The sequence below is a fragment of the Miniopterus natalensis genome, chromosome 11 (assembly GCF_054644295.1).
Source record: "Miniopterus natalensis isolate mMinNat1 chromosome 11, mMinNat1.hap1, whole genome shotgun sequence".
Classification (NCBI taxonomy): domain Eukaryota; kingdom Metazoa; phylum Chordata; class Mammalia; order Chiroptera; family Miniopteridae; genus Miniopterus; species Miniopterus natalensis.
This window is the reverse complement of record NC_142091.1, coordinates 42,176,707-42,195,096: the sequence shown is the minus strand read 5'-3', so window position 1 is coordinate 42,195,096 and position 18,390 is coordinate 42,176,707.

Sequence of the window (18,390 nt, the reverse complement as noted above, 5' to 3'; positions counted from 1 at the left end):
CTGAAGCGTGGGGAAGGTCAGGGACCGAACAGAAAGGAAAACCTAAGGTGTTTAGCTCCTAGGGTGCTTCTCCAAGACCCACAGAGTCCTGTCGATTCTCTCCTTTGAGAATTTCTTCCAAGTGACCTCTTTCCTCATTTCTGTGGGCATTGTCTTAGAGTAACTGTGGTATAATTAGAAATATATTTGGTCTTTGTCCCCAGTTCCTGGCACACAGCTTCCCAACCCCTTTGAGTTTCCTGAGTGATAGAAGTGTCTTTTGTTATTTATTCAAGCCCTTTAAAACCACGCCTGAATTATGCTAATTAGATGACTTAGGGTGGGGTCTCCAGACTGAGAATGGGGCAGGTCACTAGCAAGAAAAAGTCTTTAGAGGGTGAGAAATTTCAGTCTCATCCCCCAACTCCACCGAGGGGAGTAGGGCTGGAGACTGAGCTCTCTCGAAAGTCTTGGAGAGCTCCTGGCTGGCGAACAGGATGCTGGACAATGGTACACCCGGAGAGAGCTTGGAGGGTCCATGACATCCCCCTTCTATACCTTGCCCTAATCCATTTGGTTATTCTTGTGTCGTAGCCTTTATAATAAACTGGTAAATGTGAGTAGGGTGTTTTCTGAGTTCTGTTCCAGCAAAATATCCCACCAGAACTTACGGCTGGTCGGTCAGAAGCACAGGCTGTAACCTGAGGCTTGTGATTGGCTTCGGAAAGGGGGGCCTTGTGGGACTCAGCCCTTTAATTTGTGGGGTCTTACACTACTTCCAGGTGGATAGTGTCAGAGTTTAACTGGATTGTTCTACACCCAGTTGGTTTCAGAGAATTGGATGGTGTTGGAGAAAGCACCCCAGGATTGGCTATAGAAGTAGGATTTGCCAGACTGGCCCTGGCTCATGGAAGCACATGCTTTGGGAAGAGAGAGGGTGAAAGGTTAGAGGACAGGGAACCGTGACTCCTGAGCGTCAGCGTGGTCACCCGTGGTGTGGAACAGCAGCTGTGCTGCAATTTCTACAGGTTGAGGAACAGAGTGAAGAAATAAAATGGAGTTGCTACAACCAACCTGCCACCTTCAAGTAGGTAGAGGCATGAGGGGACGATTCTATTCCTATTCTAACTAGTCTGGGACTAAAACTACTGATTTGTTTACCTGGACTATAGAGCAACCCCTATAAATGTCAAGCAGAACACCGCAGATGAAACAGCTGATCTGTTTTGCAAGGAAGCCAAGTGGAACTGGCTTAACAATGACTCATCCTCACCCGCTGGCTGTGCTCATTACCCAGATCATGGTAAATGCTATGGTTCAGTGGCCCCTTTTACGGGGGCACCACTTTGGTCTTGTCCCCCTTGTAACTTTACTGCTGCGAAATCAAGCAAGTCATCTATAGCAACCTACGAAACTGCAAATTAAATCCATAATTCCAGCCAGCAGCTGAGAACTGATGGGGAAAGGTCTCCCTCTTGTGGATTTTTTAAAGGAGTACTAGGGGGCTAGGAATCTCAAGAATTTAAGGGCACAGGCCCTGAAGAAGCAGTATTTTCTGGCAGGCAATTCTAACACAATGTATACAGAACCCTAAATGGCAGGGGCAGAGGCTAATAGAGTGGGCTTTAGATTAGGGATCCTGGGTTAGAATCCTGACTCTGCCACAAGCTGTGTGACCCTGGACAGAGCATGTCACTTTCTGGGATTCAGTTTCTTCCTGTGTGACATGGAGATAATAATAGTACATGTACATGAGGATTCAATCACAAAAAGAGTACTTAGAGCAATATATACTGCAGAGGAAGTCTTAGTACTCAATGCCCTGTCTTTAAGTTGCATCTTGAAGATGTATTGACTATTATTAATTTAATGAGTTCTAGCTCCCAGCTCTTACTGGCTTCTCTTGCCCCACTCACAATGTCCATTGTCAGGGTAGAGGGACTCTGGCTGCAATGAGGTGATGGCCAAAGGGAAGAATGTAGAAAACTTTGAAAAATCCTGTTTTTCTCCTTGGTGGAAGATGTAGGGAACATTTATTTAACAGACAGACACTTAGTTCCTTTTATTGCCAGGCAATCATACATTCATTCACTCTACACACACACACACACACACACACACACACACACACACACTCTCACACCTCACTGAATTCAGCCTTCCTATAAAAGCCCTGTAGTCATCTATTGTTATTCATGCAGCCTTCAGAGGACCTCACCCTCCCCACCCTAAACTTCTCATCAAAGGATTCATTCAATAAAACCAATTCTCTTCTGAAGGGAGAGGGAGAAATTCTGCATCTAAGTGTATATATATATACTTAGCTCTCAGTGGTTAGAGGGTCAACCCATGGACTGAAGGGTCCCAAGTTCGATTGCTGCGAAAGGCATGTACCTTGGTTGCAGACTCATCCCTGGCCCTGGTCAGGGTGTGTGTGAGGCAACCAATTGATGTGTTTCTCTCACATCGGTGTTTCTTTCTTTCTCTCTCTCTCTCCCTTCCATGCTCTCTGAAAAGCAATGGAAAAAATATCCTTGGGTGAGGGTTAAATATATATATACATATATAATTTATAAATTTCTCTATATTGTTATACTAGTAATTGAGTGATTCTAATCAGTCTGATAAGAACTTCCAGGGGGAAGCATGGGGAGTTGTGGGAGGCTGGTCACCTGGAACTGAAGGCCTAATGCAGGGTCCTGGGTAGTGATCTGTGTCTACACCGAGTCCGGAGGAGTGCCTAATGCAGAAAGACCAATGCCCCTGGCAGAGGGAACTGCTTGCGCAGTGCTCGGGCAGGAAGGGCTGGGCAGATTCTGGAACTGAGAGAGAAGACAGTAGGACTGTAGCCTCGAGGGGAAGTCAGGAATTGAAGAGTACTGAGAGCTGAGACTGGAGAGACTGTCACGGCCAGGTTAACAGGATTACATTAAAAAGTTTAGTCTTAATCTTCAAAAGAATGGATGCATTTATTATTAACTTCATTCATTCATTCAGCCAGTCAGCCAGGCATTCCTGTGACAAACACTTTTATTATTTTTTATTTATTTTAATCCTCACCTGAGGATATTTTTTCTATTGCTTTTCAGAGAGAGTGGAAGGGAGAGAGAAACATCAATCAACTGGTTGCTTCCTGCACTTGCCCCTCGGGGATCGAGCCTGCCAACGGGGTATGTGCCCTTGGCCAGAATGGAACCCGGGACCCTTCAGTCCTCGGGCTGATGCTCTAACCACTGATCCAAACTGGCCAGGGCAACAAACATTTTTAGAAATCTGCTCTGCACCAAGTGGTGTGCTAGGGGCCATGAACCACAGAGCCCCTTGAGACACCAGCACTGCCCTCTGTCCCTCCCACTTGGACCTGTGAGAAGAAACAGGCATGAAGGCACACACCTACCATAAAGGGCTTTTGATGTGGTGCTAACTTGGTCCTGAGGGCTCCAAGGAGGAAGTGTTTATTCCTGTTGATCAGGGAGTAAGTGTTGGGGGGATAAGAAGAGTAAACCAGTGTAATCTTCCTTAATTTCAAATGCATAACAAAAGCTGCCAAACTGTTATTCGTCAAAGCTTTGGAGATCTTGCTTCCTGGCATATGTCATCCATTTGGCTCAAATAAACTCAAAAATTCTCAATAGGTTTGAATGTTTCTTATGTCGACACTATGGGGAGAGGGCTTCTGATGCCTTCCAAGTAGCCACTTCAGCTCCATAAATAACCACGTGAGAAAAGTAAATACTTGAATTAAAGACACCCGCGATTCTGGTTTAGGAGATAAGCAGATGGAGCATATGTGTAAGTTTTGGATTGGGCCAAGAAAAGGGATACGGCTTCCCCTGAGGTTGAAACTAGTGTACTACTGTTTGTTGTTGTTTGTTCTTTAATTTTTAAAATTTATTTTATTATGCCCGGCCGGGCATGGCTCAGAGGTTGAGTGTTGACCTGGGATCCAGGCAATCGGGGTTCGATTCCCGGTCAGGGCATATGCCTGGGTTGTGGGCTCGATCAATGAATCTCTCGTCATTGATGTTTCTGTCTCCCTCTCTCCCTCTCCCTTCCTCTCTCTGAAATCAATAAAGATATAAAAAAAATAATAAAAATAAAATAAAATTTATTTTATTATATTTTATTTTATTATGTTTTGTTTTACTTTATTATTATTTTAGTTTATTATTTTATTTTATCATTTTATTTTATCATTTTATTAACTAAGTGTACTGCTGTGTGGGTAAGAAGGAGGTAAGGAAGATTACAAGAAGGTGGGAGAAAGCCAGGCAGGGATCAGATTACAGGATAGTTAAGATTATTTGCCCTCTTGAGGGTAGTTCTGCCTTGGAGGGGCACTCCTTCTGGCATTTCAAAGGTGTGTTACCCTAGATGCTCAAGAATAATGCACAGGGCTGGCTTACCAACCTTCCACTAAAGAAGGTACAGGCCTGGGGCATGACCACCCACGTGACCTGCCCAGTTAGGAATTTATGACATGATAGCACCACATTTTCGCCCACGCTTCAGATTTGTGTAGGGGGAGGAGGAGAGGACAGAAGATGAGATGATTTCAAAGTCCCCATGATCTCTGTTCGGTAGGAATTGAGGTCACGGAGGCCAGGGCCTGGGCTGCCTCCTCCCCCATCTGCCTAACTTCCTGCCCTTCAAGTAGCACCGTAGCCACACCAGAGCAGGGGACTCCCCCAGGCTCTCGCCACAACACGCCCTGCAGAAGACAATCACCCAGTGTCTTCCCCACTAGACCAAGAGCGGGGGGAGGGGACGACTCGACGACTTTGTTTCAGCATTTTATCTTTACTGACCTGCACGGGCGTAGTAAAAGCCCAATGCCTGTTTGCTCGGGAGAAAGGGGTGGGGGTGAGGTAGGGGCCTAGAGGAGAACTTGACAGTGGAGATGAGGGGAATGGGAAGAGTATAAGGAGAAACAGCCAACGTTATTGACGAGTAGGGCTGGGAATCCAGCTGTTAGAAACAGAAAGAAAAACCCCCTCAAACCTGGGAAAAGGTGAACTCATATGCACTGATAATAAACAACCCCATGGACCACAGGGGAAAGGACTTGGCTGTTTGATCCGAATAGCAGCTCCTTTTGGAAAGTTAGCCTTGAACCCTCTCACTGACCATTGGTCTTGTAGTGATGAGCCTAATGACCTTGATCAGCCATATTTTTTTTGTATCTCATTTAACAATTGTATCTACATACCTTTTTTTTTCTCCTAGTAAAACCTACCTCCCTCAAAGAAATTTTTTTTTTCAACTGGGTTTCTTGTAAGCTTAGCTCCCTTGAGGGGAAGTTTGAAATGAACTTTAACTCTTGCTTGAAATCAACTTGTCTGACAAGTTGCTTTAGGAAAGGCATTGCTTTGCTGTGTGTAATACCTCCCACACTTGTTTGTTACACGAGTCTAACAAAGCCATCTTGGAGGTGGAAGAGAGAATAGGAAAGCTTTCGATTGTTTTAAAGCCCAGTTTTCTTAAAACTGAAAAAATAATATAGGCACATGTTAATTTTTTTTCCCCCTTGAGAATGCTTCCTTGCTACCCCAAACTCCTGAGCCCTTTTCTTTGGAGAGAATCATGGCTCTTTCTTTGTATGTTTTTAGAATGTTTCTACCATAACAAGAGAAAGAGAGAGAAACAGTGGTGAATGGGACTTCTGATATCTCAATATTTTGACAAAAGCTCTAATCTTAGAGATAATACATATACCCAAAGGATTACCTACAATATGCCCGGCAGGGCGTGGCTCAACGGTTGAGTGTCGACCTAGGATCCAGGTGATCGGGGTTCGATTCCCGGTCAGGGCACATGCCCTGGTTGCGGGCTCTATCAGTGACTCTCTAACCATTGATGTTTCTATCTCTCTCTCCCTCTCCTTTCCTCTCTCTGAAATCAATAAAGATATGTTAAAAAAAGAAATATGACTGAACAGATCCTTTGACTCACCCTAACATCCACCTTCAGTCTATATAAATGAAGTCTAAAAAGTGTGTGAAAGTTAAAGCACCAGGGGCAAGTGTTGTGGTTTTCTAAGTTCACATGTGTCTGTGTACGTGTGTGTGGTGGTGGGGATGGTGCCAAGAAAACCACTCAGTGATTGGGAATCTGGTTTCTTTCTTGTGGAGAAAGGCTTGGGGAGTTGCAGACACTTATACCCAATGCAATCCCAACGCAGTTACCAGAGTAAAGGGTGATGAGAGAGTCCTCGGAAGAACTGGACATGTCACAGTCTGCTGCCTCTTTTCCACCTGTATAATTTCAAGTGAGGGGGCTGGAGCAGCCCCCAATGTTAGAGCAAGGAGAGAAGGCAGCAATGGGGTGGCCTGCATGCTAAGGGTTCGATGTGACAAAGTCAAGGTGATGCTGCAGAAGAGAGATGAACATGGAGGAACCTTGTCCACGGGGGGGGGGGGGGGGGGGGGGAGGGCTCAGTACTGACAATAAGAGGCTATAGAATATGTCGGTGGAGAGGAACTGAGGAGGTGGGGTCTCAAGAGATCAGCAGGAGGATACATACCTCTTTCTGTCCACTTCTTTCTTCACCTCTCAGGTAGAAAAACTGTTCAGTGTTGAGACCCCTATTGGGCCTCTGAAATCCGCAAATGACCCCAGGAGAGAGCCAAATTCTGACACCTCCATACAGAGACTGTGAAGCGCTCAGTTACAACAGGCTAGTGTTACACATAGAAATTCACATTCAAACACCTAGTGGGGACACTGGAGGAGCCAGTTGCAGGGGGTGAAGGAGGCAGATGGAAAATGAAAGAGCTGTCCATATTTGTTTTCATTATTACAAGTTCCAAAGCCACAGAGCTGGCCTGAGCTGTAAGTGCAAGATGGGTAGGGGAAATTTTGAATTGGAAATGTTTTCTACTTTGATTTAGGCAAGACTGAATTATTTTAACACATAGAAAAGAGTTTAGTTTTAATTACCAATGTGAGACTTTTTCCATCCACAAATAACCAGAATCTATGGGACCTGCTTGAGACGTCATGGGAGGGGTGGTGTGAAAGGGACATTCAACACAGAACGTGTGAAGGCTGGGTTCAGAAAGAAAGCTGAGACCTGTCACTACAGCGCTGAGTTCAGCTCATTCAGTAAATCCATTACATGAGTATTTATAGGCAATGACACAAAAGACGCAAATAAAAAATGATGCATTTTTTTCACTTGCCAAAGTGTTTTTTCATATCAAATTGGAGAAAACTAACTTCTGGGTAGTTCCAGGGAGCCATTTAACCATGGCTTCCAGAGGCAGATGAGGATCTGGTGACCTATGTGAGCCTCATGTGGGCCCTCAGTGCCACCTGGCAATTTTTCTGCTTTTCTGTCTTCAGCTTGGTCCATCTTTTCTGCAATAGCCATCCGAGAACTTTGCAAATCTTCTCATATCTCTGGTTCCTCTGTCCCACATCACACAGTCTCATTTAAGAATTTTGCCTTCTATTTCACAGATAATTTAGGATCCACTAGACAGAAACATCCTTGTCTTTGTTATAACAAATGAAGAGCCTACTGTACTTGCTTCTGTAGCCATCCTCTCCCTTTTCTTTCCTGTTACATCCTAACCACCACAGCAGACACTTACATAGCACTGTACTATGTACATCTACTCTTACACCATTTTACAGATGATGAAACTCAGGTGCAGAGAGGTTAAGTCTTTTCTCCAAGATCACACAGCCCAGTTAGCAGTGGTGGAGCCCAGTCGGAACAGAGGAAGCGTTCCTCCTTCTACCAAGGGCTAACAGGTTTATATTGCTCTCTAGCCCATCCCACTCATTCCACTCAGGAGTCTCACTGGGTTACTTATTCTCCTCTCTTAGTTAATATTAAGTTCTGCTGTGAGTGGAAACTGAAAATAACAGCAGCTTTAAACCAGGTCAATGGAGACGTAGCCCATCTAGGCCTCGGAAGACAACACTATGATCACCAGGGACGCAGGCTCCTTTTATTTTGCCCACCACCCTCAAAATGTGGCTTCCTGCCCGGCCGGCCGTGGCTCAGCTGCTGAGTGTCGACCTAGGATCCAGGAGATGGCGGTTCGATTCCCGGTCAGGGCGCATGCCCGGGTTGCGGGCTCGATCCCCAGTCGGGGGCGTGCAGGAGGCAGCCGATCAAAGACTCTCTCATCATTGATGTTTCTCTCTCTCTCTCCCTCTCCCTTCCTCTCTCTGAGATCAATAAAGATATTAAAAAAAAAGTGGCTTCCTCCTGTGGCTCACGCGGCAGCCAGCCAGCGGAAAGGAGCAGGCGGGAGCCGGGCAGGCCCCTCCCCTTTGAGGATACTTCCCGGCCGCCACACACATCTTTACCTCTTTTTCCATGGCCAGAACTTGGTCGCATTATTTTAATGAGCTGCCAGGGAAATGGAGAAATGCAATTTTTGTTCCACGAGGCGGTTTACTCAGCTAAAATCCAGAGATTCAACTACCACAGACTGTAGGAGAGAGGCTAGCGGGGGACAGTCTCAGCCACGCTCTCCTGGGACATCTTCACCCTCTTCTGCTCAGCTTGAAAATCCAATTGACACTCCATCTTTTAAAATGAAAATAAAGCAAACTAAGACAAAACAAATGCAATTCCTCTCTGGACCTAATCCAGTCTCCTCCAACTACCCCCATTTCTCTGGTCACTGAAACAGGGAGCATCTCTAAAGAGCTGTCTCCCCTTCCTCACCTATTTGTCCTTCAAAACGCTCCAGTCTCATCTTGACCCCACCATCCACCAAAACAGCTGAGGCACATTAACAGATCACATGGATACTTTCAGTCTTCCTCCTCTGGATCTCCCAACAGAATTGGGTGCATTGGATCTCTCTCTGTCTTCGTGCTTTCTTCTTTCTGCTTCTCAGTTCTCACTTTCCTCCTTTCCATTTTGTCTGTTCCTTCTCAGCCCCTTTGCTGTTCCTTCTCTAACTACTCTCCGGACCCCTCAAAACTTTGACTTCCTGTCCTGTGCTGCGGACATGAGCTCTGCACCCATTTTCTGATTTTGCCTGAGGGGGGAAGGACCCTGGTTTTACAAGCTACCTACTAACCCAGCCTGACAACAGTAAGGGGGGGCGGGTGTTCAAGGTGTGAGGACAGCAATCCAGGCTGATAGCAAAGTTGTGACTCTGCTCTCAGCTTCAAATAGCACCCAAAATTCTAGATCCTACTGTGACCCCTGGCCCCCCTTCTTGTCCTGCTTTAGGGTGGCCTTCCTGGCTTTATGCTATTTCCCTGCAGACGCCTGAACTCTGACATAAACAACTTGGAATATACCTGCATTTTGCCTTGGGTGGGGTCGGGCCAGGGCGGGGGGGCGGGGGGGGGCAGGGGGCGTGATTCCTTCTTAACCAAGGCTTCTAATTTCAGTCTCTAGCACCCAAAAGTATAAGGACATGTGCAAGAGGAACAAACTTTCCTCTGCCCTCAAGGTTCTTTTGGCTGGTCTAATAATCACAGAGGTTAAACAGATTAGCAAGAGAAAATAACCAAATTTACTGCATACATATGTATGGGAACCCCCACATACATGAGAGAGTCAGAGACCCCACATGCAGGAGAGCTTCAGAGGCAGAAAGGGGATTGAGGTATATCAGACACCCTGAGCTACCCATGAGGTGATGAACTCTGAGGGCTTCAAAGGATCATTACTTGCTGATAAGAAGAGCATATGTTTAGTAAATAAAAGTTTGCCCCGCCCCATAGGTTATTTCTGATAAGCTCTTCTGGGCAAGGCCTCTAATTAAAATTCTTTAGGCAGATAAAGTGCTCGTGCGGTGGGGGTGGGGTGGGGCAGAAGTTTCTCCTGAGCCTGTGGCTAAAGTTGCCTTTACTCAAAACAATCTGCATACCACAGAGGCACATCTTGGGGTGACTTTTTCTGGACCCCCACAGACATATCCCATAAGTGGGTCTTTTGTCTGCCTGGCTCAGAACCACACTTCTCAGTATTTTCCTTATCTCTCTTGTCTTCCTTGAATCCAAGTCAAGAAGAAAGTACATTACTTTTTTGCAGCAGTTTTCTTCTTTTTTATTTCTCTTAAAAAATATGTTTTTTCTATTCCTCTCTTGTGACATTGTCTGAGGTGTTACCAGTAGCCAATAGTAAACTTTCTTCTGCTTTTAACCTGCTCCAGAACTCCAGCCAAAGCAGCCTTCCTGCTTTAACTTCTCTGCTTCAACTTTCTTGGGTTAAAGCTGGCACTTTAACCCATGAACCTCTTGAAGATACTTGAGAGTCACTGAGCCTTACTCCTGAGCTGGCTGCTTTCCAAGGCCTGGGTAGCTGTACAGTGTGGATGGGCATGTGACCTTCTAGAATTTGCCATATTTGTCTTATCTTTTCTGTTGAAATCTAATTTGTCCCTCTCAACATTTCTTTGGGTGCAAAATTGTTGAGTTCTAATTTTATTTTATTTTATTTTTAATTGTTTTGTTTTATGTTTTTTTCCCCAAGTTCTAATTTTTATTCACGGCAGTCAGAGATTTAATCCACACAGTCTGGAGCGTGTATGTGTGTGTGTGTGTCGGGGGGGTTGTTTACAAAATGAGATTCTGGAACTGGGCTGTAGTATCTTAGCAGCCAAGAGTGTGGGAAGGAAGCCTGGAAGGACCAGACAATTTAGTCAGATTGTCACAACACGACCCTGAGACAGGTACTAGCATTATTCCCAGTTCTCAGGAAACGGGCCTAGGGAGGTTAAGAGACTTGACCAAAGTCACACAGCCAACGAGTGATGGAATCAAGGCTTGGAATTTGCTTTCGGGTTGTCCAAACCCGGCCATACTCTCAGTGATCCCAATGCATTGCCTGTTTCTGTCCACATTCCACTGTGAAAATCTTGCCAGTCACGCAGGCCCAGGAGATGCTGAGATACCAAGAAGCCATGTAAGCCTTTCAGACAGTGTGCCTCTCAGACTGGATGTTATTGCAAAGGTGGGGACCGTGTGTGGCACTACAATGCCTACCAGCCCCATGGCCCTTTTCCCATTCCTGCTCTGCCTGATTCTCTCCCCCACTCCCTCGGCCACTTTTCTCTTTGTGCTCAGCCACAAGGCTGTGGGGTTCTCTGAACACCCCAGCCCTCGTGCATTTGTACATGGGTGCGGTTCTTTCTTCAAATAATTTCCTATCCTTTGACCTGACAAACTCAACTTGTCCTTCAAATCTCAGCCCAAATGCCTCTTCTGTGCCGCTGTCCCCTGCATGCCAACCCCCAAATGCCCACTCAGGTGATTTCACGTAGAAGCTCACTTAACGGTTGTTTGACAATGTACATGAACTTGAGAGCCGGATACGGATTGAGGAGGGAACGAGTCTGGAAGACAGGAAGAGCAGGAGAGTCAGCACTAGGGCCTGGCGTGGCTGTCAGGCCTGGCGGGATGCTGGGTCTGAGGAGCACTGGCCTCTGTGTGACAGGACTGTGACGTGACAGAGGACTTGTCTGGGAGGGAGAGGGGGTGAGATGACACAGGCATGTGTGATGCGGTATTGGGGGGCCATCAGATGTGAGCTCCAGGTGGTGGCAAGTGGCCTGTCCTCTGATGGAATCTAGTCTCAGGCCAGAGTTCCCGGGACAGGGTTAACCGTCCCAGCAGAGCACACATTCCTCATGAGACCAGGCACAGCTGTGGCCACATCTGAAGCAGGAACTCGGGAGCAGAGACAAAACAAGATGGAAAGCCTTGGTAGCCTTAGCCTCTCCAGAGGAGAGGGAAGGGGGAAGGTAGGTAGGAGAATAGATGAGACCTGCCTGGCTTTTGGGGGACCAAAAGTCCCTCAAAACCTTGCTCTATATGTCCACTGGGCTCTGAGTAAGGGTCTCTAGTTACTGAGGCCCAGAGGGTCCTGTATGAGGGGCTCCGGGTCACTGAGAGATCCTGGTCACGGGAGCCTGATCGAAGGGCTCTGGTCTCCAGGAGTCATGAGCTGTAGGTTATAGTCATTGAGTGGCCTGAGTGTGACCAAATGACAGGCCCTAGTTACTGTGGGGCTTGAGTGAGGCGTTCTGGTCATTAAAGTCCAAGTGAAGGTTTCTGGTCATTCTGGGGCCTAAGAAAGAGACCTGGTCACTGGGAGCATGACCTCGGGTCCCTGGTCACTGAGGAGCCTGAGTGAGGGGCCCTGGTCACTGGGTGGTGGGATTGGAGGCTGAGTGAAGGGCCTGATCCCTGAGGAACCTGACCTGGGGGTCATGGTCACTAAAGGACTGGAGCAGGGGCCTCGGATCACTGAAATCTGAGTGAGGGTCCCTGGTCAAGGCCACTGTATTAATCCTGAGCTGAAGTACACGGGAAGGCTTCCCAGTGCCTCCAATCTGTCATGGTTCTCAACGGCCAGCAGATGGCACTGTGGCTGCGCACACAGCCTGGATTCTGGGACCAGCTGTTGGCAGGCGGTCCTTGGAGTGGAGCAGCTCAGCTGAGGCCGGCTCAGGTGCAGCCTCTGCCAGCTGTGGGAGCTGCAGGGTGGGGAAAGTAGGGGTGTTAGGTGGACTCCGACCAAATTCCCTGGGGTGATGCAGGGCAGATCTCCTGGGAGCAGAGAATTTGGTGCTGTGGGTCAGGAGTCCTGGGTCTGTTCCAAGCCCATGAGCCAGGACAGGATTGATCAATAGCTGTGGAGCTCAGAACAAACTCTACTCCAAATCTTGCCTAACACACCCAGATGCACTTTCACCCCTGGGCTGGTTCAACTTTCCCTGTCCACAGATCCAAGACAAACAGGATCCTCCTCGAACACTAGAACTGCTGTTTCCCAGAACATTCCGCGTCCTGCAGCATCCAGACAAAACTGGAGTCTGTGCCTTGTCAATAGCCAGAATTTGTCACAGCTTAGAACTCGATACCTCACACCCCAGGTCTTGGTCGTATTCCAGAACCAGGTCACATTCCAGGGCCTTGTCATACCCCAGATAGAGTCACAGAGCAGGGTTCTGTCATCCCTTGAATAAAGGCACATCCCAGGGCCCTGTCCCCCTTCATGTACAGAAGTACTCAAGGCCTGTCCTGTCAGCCTTTATCTACTCCACTCCCCGGGGGCCTGTCATAGCCCATGCTTGGCCCTGAGCTGTGAAAGTGTTGGGGATGTGACAGCTGGGCTGTGACAGTATTGGGTACATGACCAAGCCCTGGATTGTGCTTGGATCTGAGTGATGGCAGGGCTCTGGGCTGTGAGTTTGTCCATGTTTATGCAGTAACGGGTCCCAAAACTTGCACTTGTTTGTTTGGCCACCATCAACAGGTATTGGTGATTAGCATCCATAACCATCATGGTGACGAGCGCGGTGGGGATACAGAGTGCATAAAGCAGCCCTTCTCCAACCGTCTGTGGTGAGAGACCAGCTTTGTTTCTTACATTTCCACTCTGAATCCATTTCAGGCTGACACTTTCATAAAATACAATTACATTGCTAGAAAAATGGAACTGAAAAGAAGACACACAAAATGTTTTTTAAAATAGATGTTTTATTTTTGAATAATTTTAGATTTACAGAAAAGTTGTAGAGAAAGAGTGCTGCTGTATAGCTTTCACTCAGTTTCCCCTAATGCTAACAGCTTAGATAACAGGTGATTTGCCCAAACTGACAAGTCGACATGGGTACAAGACTTTTAACTAAACTATGGACTCTCTTCGACTTCAGCAGCTTTTCTGCTAATTTTCTTTTTCTGTTTCGGGATCCAATCCAGGATACCGCTTTGTACTTAGCGAACTTTTTAGTATTAGATTCAAATAGTGTGTAAATATTCTATCAAATGGCAATAAAAGTTTCTAAGCGCTTACTCTTCATTTCTGAACTTACCTCATCATGGGCCTGTCACGAAGGACCTGTGGCCTGGCGCTGGTCCGCAGGCTACACCTTGAGCAGTGCTGGTGTAAGGAATAGTTGTCATATCCACGATGGTGCTGCAGGGGGTGGGGGAGAGGGGGAGACGCAACTGCATGAGTGGCTAGAGCAGAGGGTACAGAGAGAAGAAAGATGGGCAGGCCTTGGCCTGGTCTGCGTGGAACAGAATAGTGGGAATGGGAAGCTTTGGGGTAGTAAGTCCCACAAGGTGCCCAGTGAGGCTGTGGCCCTGCATTTGTGGGCATTGTACTGAACTTCAGTGCAAACATCTGCAACTTCCAGCAGGTCCAGGTGATTACCAATGAGCTTCTTGAGCTATTGGGTGTCTGGGTGGAGAATTGATGACTTGACAATGTTGTGTTTGGACCCAGAGAGTCCGAGGTCTGACCCAGGCCTCTCCCAGTCCAGGGATGCTGGTGAGTCAGCAGTCTTAGGAAGACTCGGGTCCAGGATCACACAACAGGAGACCAGTAAGCACATAGGTCCAAGGTGGCCAATTTTCCCCAAGGGAGGAGAAGAGACCAGGGCAAGGTGGATATGCTTGGGCTTCAGGGTCTTCCTGCATCCTGACCATGTTGTGCTTCGGGCCCCCAGCAAGTGGGCAAGTACTCCAAGCCTCAGTCTCCTCACCTGTGAGTGGGGTAGATAATGCCACCTCAGGGGAGATCCTGAGAATGAAATGAGGATCACATGGAAGTGTTGTCATGACCCCTGTCATGGAGCAGGAGCTTCCGTTTCCTGCTCAGGACAGCTAGCTAGAGTCATCACCTTCGTCTTCACCTCCCTCTTTTCCTTGAGCTAATTGAGGTTCTAGTAGGAGTTGCCTGGCCCAGATGCGGCCACATCCCAGATCCTGCCAGCCTCCTCCTCTTTGCAGCCATGCCCGCTCCTCCCTCAGCTGTCAGGAGGAAGTCTCGGGGTCGTCTCTAAGCCTCCCCTCCATCACCTCTAAGATGACAGGTAGCTGCTGAGCACCCTCCGCACTGTATCATCAATTGCTTATTTGATTATGAGTACAGGAACGGCAGGAACTGTGCCTGCCTTCTCTCCACTCTACTTTCTGCTCCCAGCAAGTGCCTGGCCATAGTCAACATTTAAAAAATATTTGTTGCATAAATAACTGGGAGGATAATATGTAATTTCTTTCTTTAAATAATTTCAAATGCAGTTAACAGAGTCATACAGAATGAACACCAAGTGGCAAAATAATCGTTGCTTGGAACCAAATAGGCTCTCTGGAAAAAGATGGTCCTGGTGGACGTGAGTTTAATATACTATAAAGGTGGAATCAGAAATTACTGGGAAATGAAATAATTTACTCTGTATGTAGTCTGGGGAAATCAGTTATCAGTTGGTATCAAAGAACAAACAATCTAGATCTTCTCCTCACATTGTATACCAAGAACTTTCTAGATGAACTAAAGGGCTTAAAAATCTTGGGAACATGAAATTATTTATCAAATCTCTGGAAGGAAGTAATTTTCCATCTTAGAAGCAATACAAGCAGTCGAAAAGGAAAGGTTAACTGACAACCATAGAAGTATTTTAAACTTTGGCATGTTACAAAAAAAAAAAAAAAGGTAACTCAGATAAAAAGGCACACAGACTAGGCAAATACATGGGCAGCTATAGCAAGAACTTCCATAAATTGATTTTAGAAGAACACACTGAGGCCCCCATGAGCAAACAAGCAGGCAGAGTAGATGGTCAGATGGCTTCCAAAAGAGGAGAGCCATGCCTGGAGCCTGGTCTTAATAATTAAAGATAACTCCTAGCAGGAGATGTCCATGGTGGCGGAAAGCGTCAGGGAAACGATCACGGGTGGGGTGGAGTGTGGGCTTGTTCTTGAGGGTATGGATTTTACGGGGCAGAGTGGGGAGATGTCACGTCTCCTGCTCACTCGCCTCCCCTGGCTCCCCTCTGGCTCTGCAGGGCTTTTGAAGCCTAGAGCTGGACCTTCTCCTCACTGCCGTTCTGGCCGCCGTTACCCATCCACAACGGGAACAAACACAGGGGGCCCGGGGAGGGTCTAGCAGGGGGCTGTTCTGGAAGGTGGGGCAGGGAGCTGGCCAGGACCCTGACTTTCCTCACCCCCAACCCCCAGTAACCTTGAAGTTTTCCGACTTAAACACTAGCTGCCCGCCCACCCTTGCTCCCAGCGCCTCCGTGGGGCTAGGCTGTCCCCCCTTTCCCCCAACTCTCCTGGGAATGTCGACAACATTTCCTGTCGTTCCTCTGAGCACAATTCAGACTGGCATTTTTATTTTAGAGTCTTTTCTTTATATGACTTGATATGTTTTAAAAAATTAAGCAAGCAATACTTATCCATTCATTGGAGAAAGTATGATATAGCTGGCGTTTCTGAAAGATTTTCTGAAGAATAGAGAGGGATAGAAAAGAGAAATAGTTCAACAGCAGTCAAATTTCCAAGCAGTTTGCAGACCCCACAACGAGACTGCCCTGACACTAGGTTTTCTGGGTACCTGGGTTGGCTTCCTCTGCTCCAAGTTCCAGGCCCGGCTAGATCTGGGCACCTGGATTGCTTGTGCATTGGAGAGGCCTTAGGATGTGATGGTGGCCTCGAGCGCACAAAAACCAGATTCGTATTTGTAGCTCCCTGCCGCTCGCCACCCACTCAGCTCTCTTTCTGGTCTGAGGGATGTGACTCATCCTCAGCTGCGAGCAGCAGCCATTCTCAATTTTTCCGCCACCCGTCATGCTCGATGGATGACATCCATATTCATGCACACTCTCAAAGGTTAAACCCAATTTTATCTAAACCCGGGAAGATTTTTTCAGGAAATGAAAGCGAAAGGTAAAAATAACTATTACATCTCAGTGCAATACGGTGATCTGAAGTTGGCACAACGGATGGTGTGTTAGCCATCTGCCCAGTCCTGGCTGCTGCACAGGCTCTGGAGAAGCCATTCCTGAGAGCTGGCTGTGATGCCAGCCTTCCTCTCCCAAATTAGCGGGGGTGACATTATTATAGGGACAACCTTAGTAGTGGCTATCACTAAATCTCATGCATATATTTGTTATAGCAATTATGTTTTGTCCTATGTCTATTTTCCCAGTTAAACATTTTCGTTAGTTGCTGTAAAGCTAGTGTCCAGCAAAGTGTCAGGCCTTGTTCAAGGGACAGCGATTGAACGAATGAGTTAATGGACCCATTTTGCTGTGAAGCCTGTATGCCTCTCGCTCCGATTCTAAGAAATCTCGCCTTGCTTCTATCCCTCTCTCCCTGGCCCATGCTACAGGCAGTCCTCTGTGGTTACATTTTCTAAACTTAGTTTGCTTTCTCAGAGTCTCTTCTTGTTTGGTCTGTTTGCACTAGTCTAGGATCCCAGCCCTGATATCCTGGCCCTGCTTCCTGGGCTCCTTACCCACATTTTGCCTTTTCTGGTCATCAGGAGGCTTTGGATATGTGCAAGACCTTTACTTAGAAGGTGAGATTTCTCCGACCCTCTCCTTCCCCTAGCAGGTGTTCCGACTTTTCACCTAGGTTTTGACTCTGACAGTGTACTTACACCTTACCCACTTTTATAATCCCCCAGAGCGTGTAGACCAGGCCTAGATACATGTAAGGCCTATCTCCTTGGCAGCATGTATCACACTTTTTATTAAATAAGTAACCACGTAGTTTGTCTAACACCTGCGTATCCCATTGGGAGGTATATCCTGCAAGGACAGGGATTCTGACCTTTTTACTCACTGTTGTATCCCTAACGCCTAGCGCAAGGCCCAATACAGTAGAGCCCAGTAAAGATGGGCGATAAGAATGAATGAATGAGTGAATGAGTGGACTGAATGATGGAACCACTAGGATTTCGATAAACAGGGCAGGGCTTTGTTTTTCTGAGGAGAAGACTTAATGCTAAAGGCTCTGTTTGTGAAAGGGAAAAACAGGCCTTGGGGAAGTTGGTGACCAAGAGCAGTAGTTAGTGCTTAAGTGGACCCATGGGCAGCCCAGCTTGGGCCAAAATAGAGGAAACAAATGACCCTGGGAGGGCTGGGAATGGGAATGGGGATGGTGAGTCACAATTTCCCTTACGTGACCCACCAATTTCTCCCATAATCATATTTACTTTGGACCCTGTGCTGTTCCCAGAGGATTTGGGGCAGAGTGGAAGTTGGTTTATCTGTTATGTTGTTTGTGGAGTAGTGTGTGGCAACACTTCAAAGAGGTCATTTCTAATCACTCCTGGTGCTTGTGAGCTGGCTCAGGGTCCCCAAACTGGCCTTTTGGGGGGACGATTCGCTCGAATTGCACCAATTAGCCCAGCAGGCCATACCTCCTCCTGAGACCTGGGCACAGCTGCGGCCCCTGTCTGGACAAGGGGCCTAGGGACAAAGCAGGAGGCAGAAGTCCTGGGGCAAGAAGCTTTGACAGCTTCTCTGGGGACCAGGGGAAAGAAGGGAGTAGACCAGTGATCTGAGGGGACCCGCTGAGCTCTTGTTATGTTCACTAGGCCTTAATTAGGGACCCTCGGTCTCAGAGCCCTGAGTGATGGGCACCAGGTTCCTGAGGGAATGGGTCTGGATCAAGACCGGAAAAAGTCTAAAC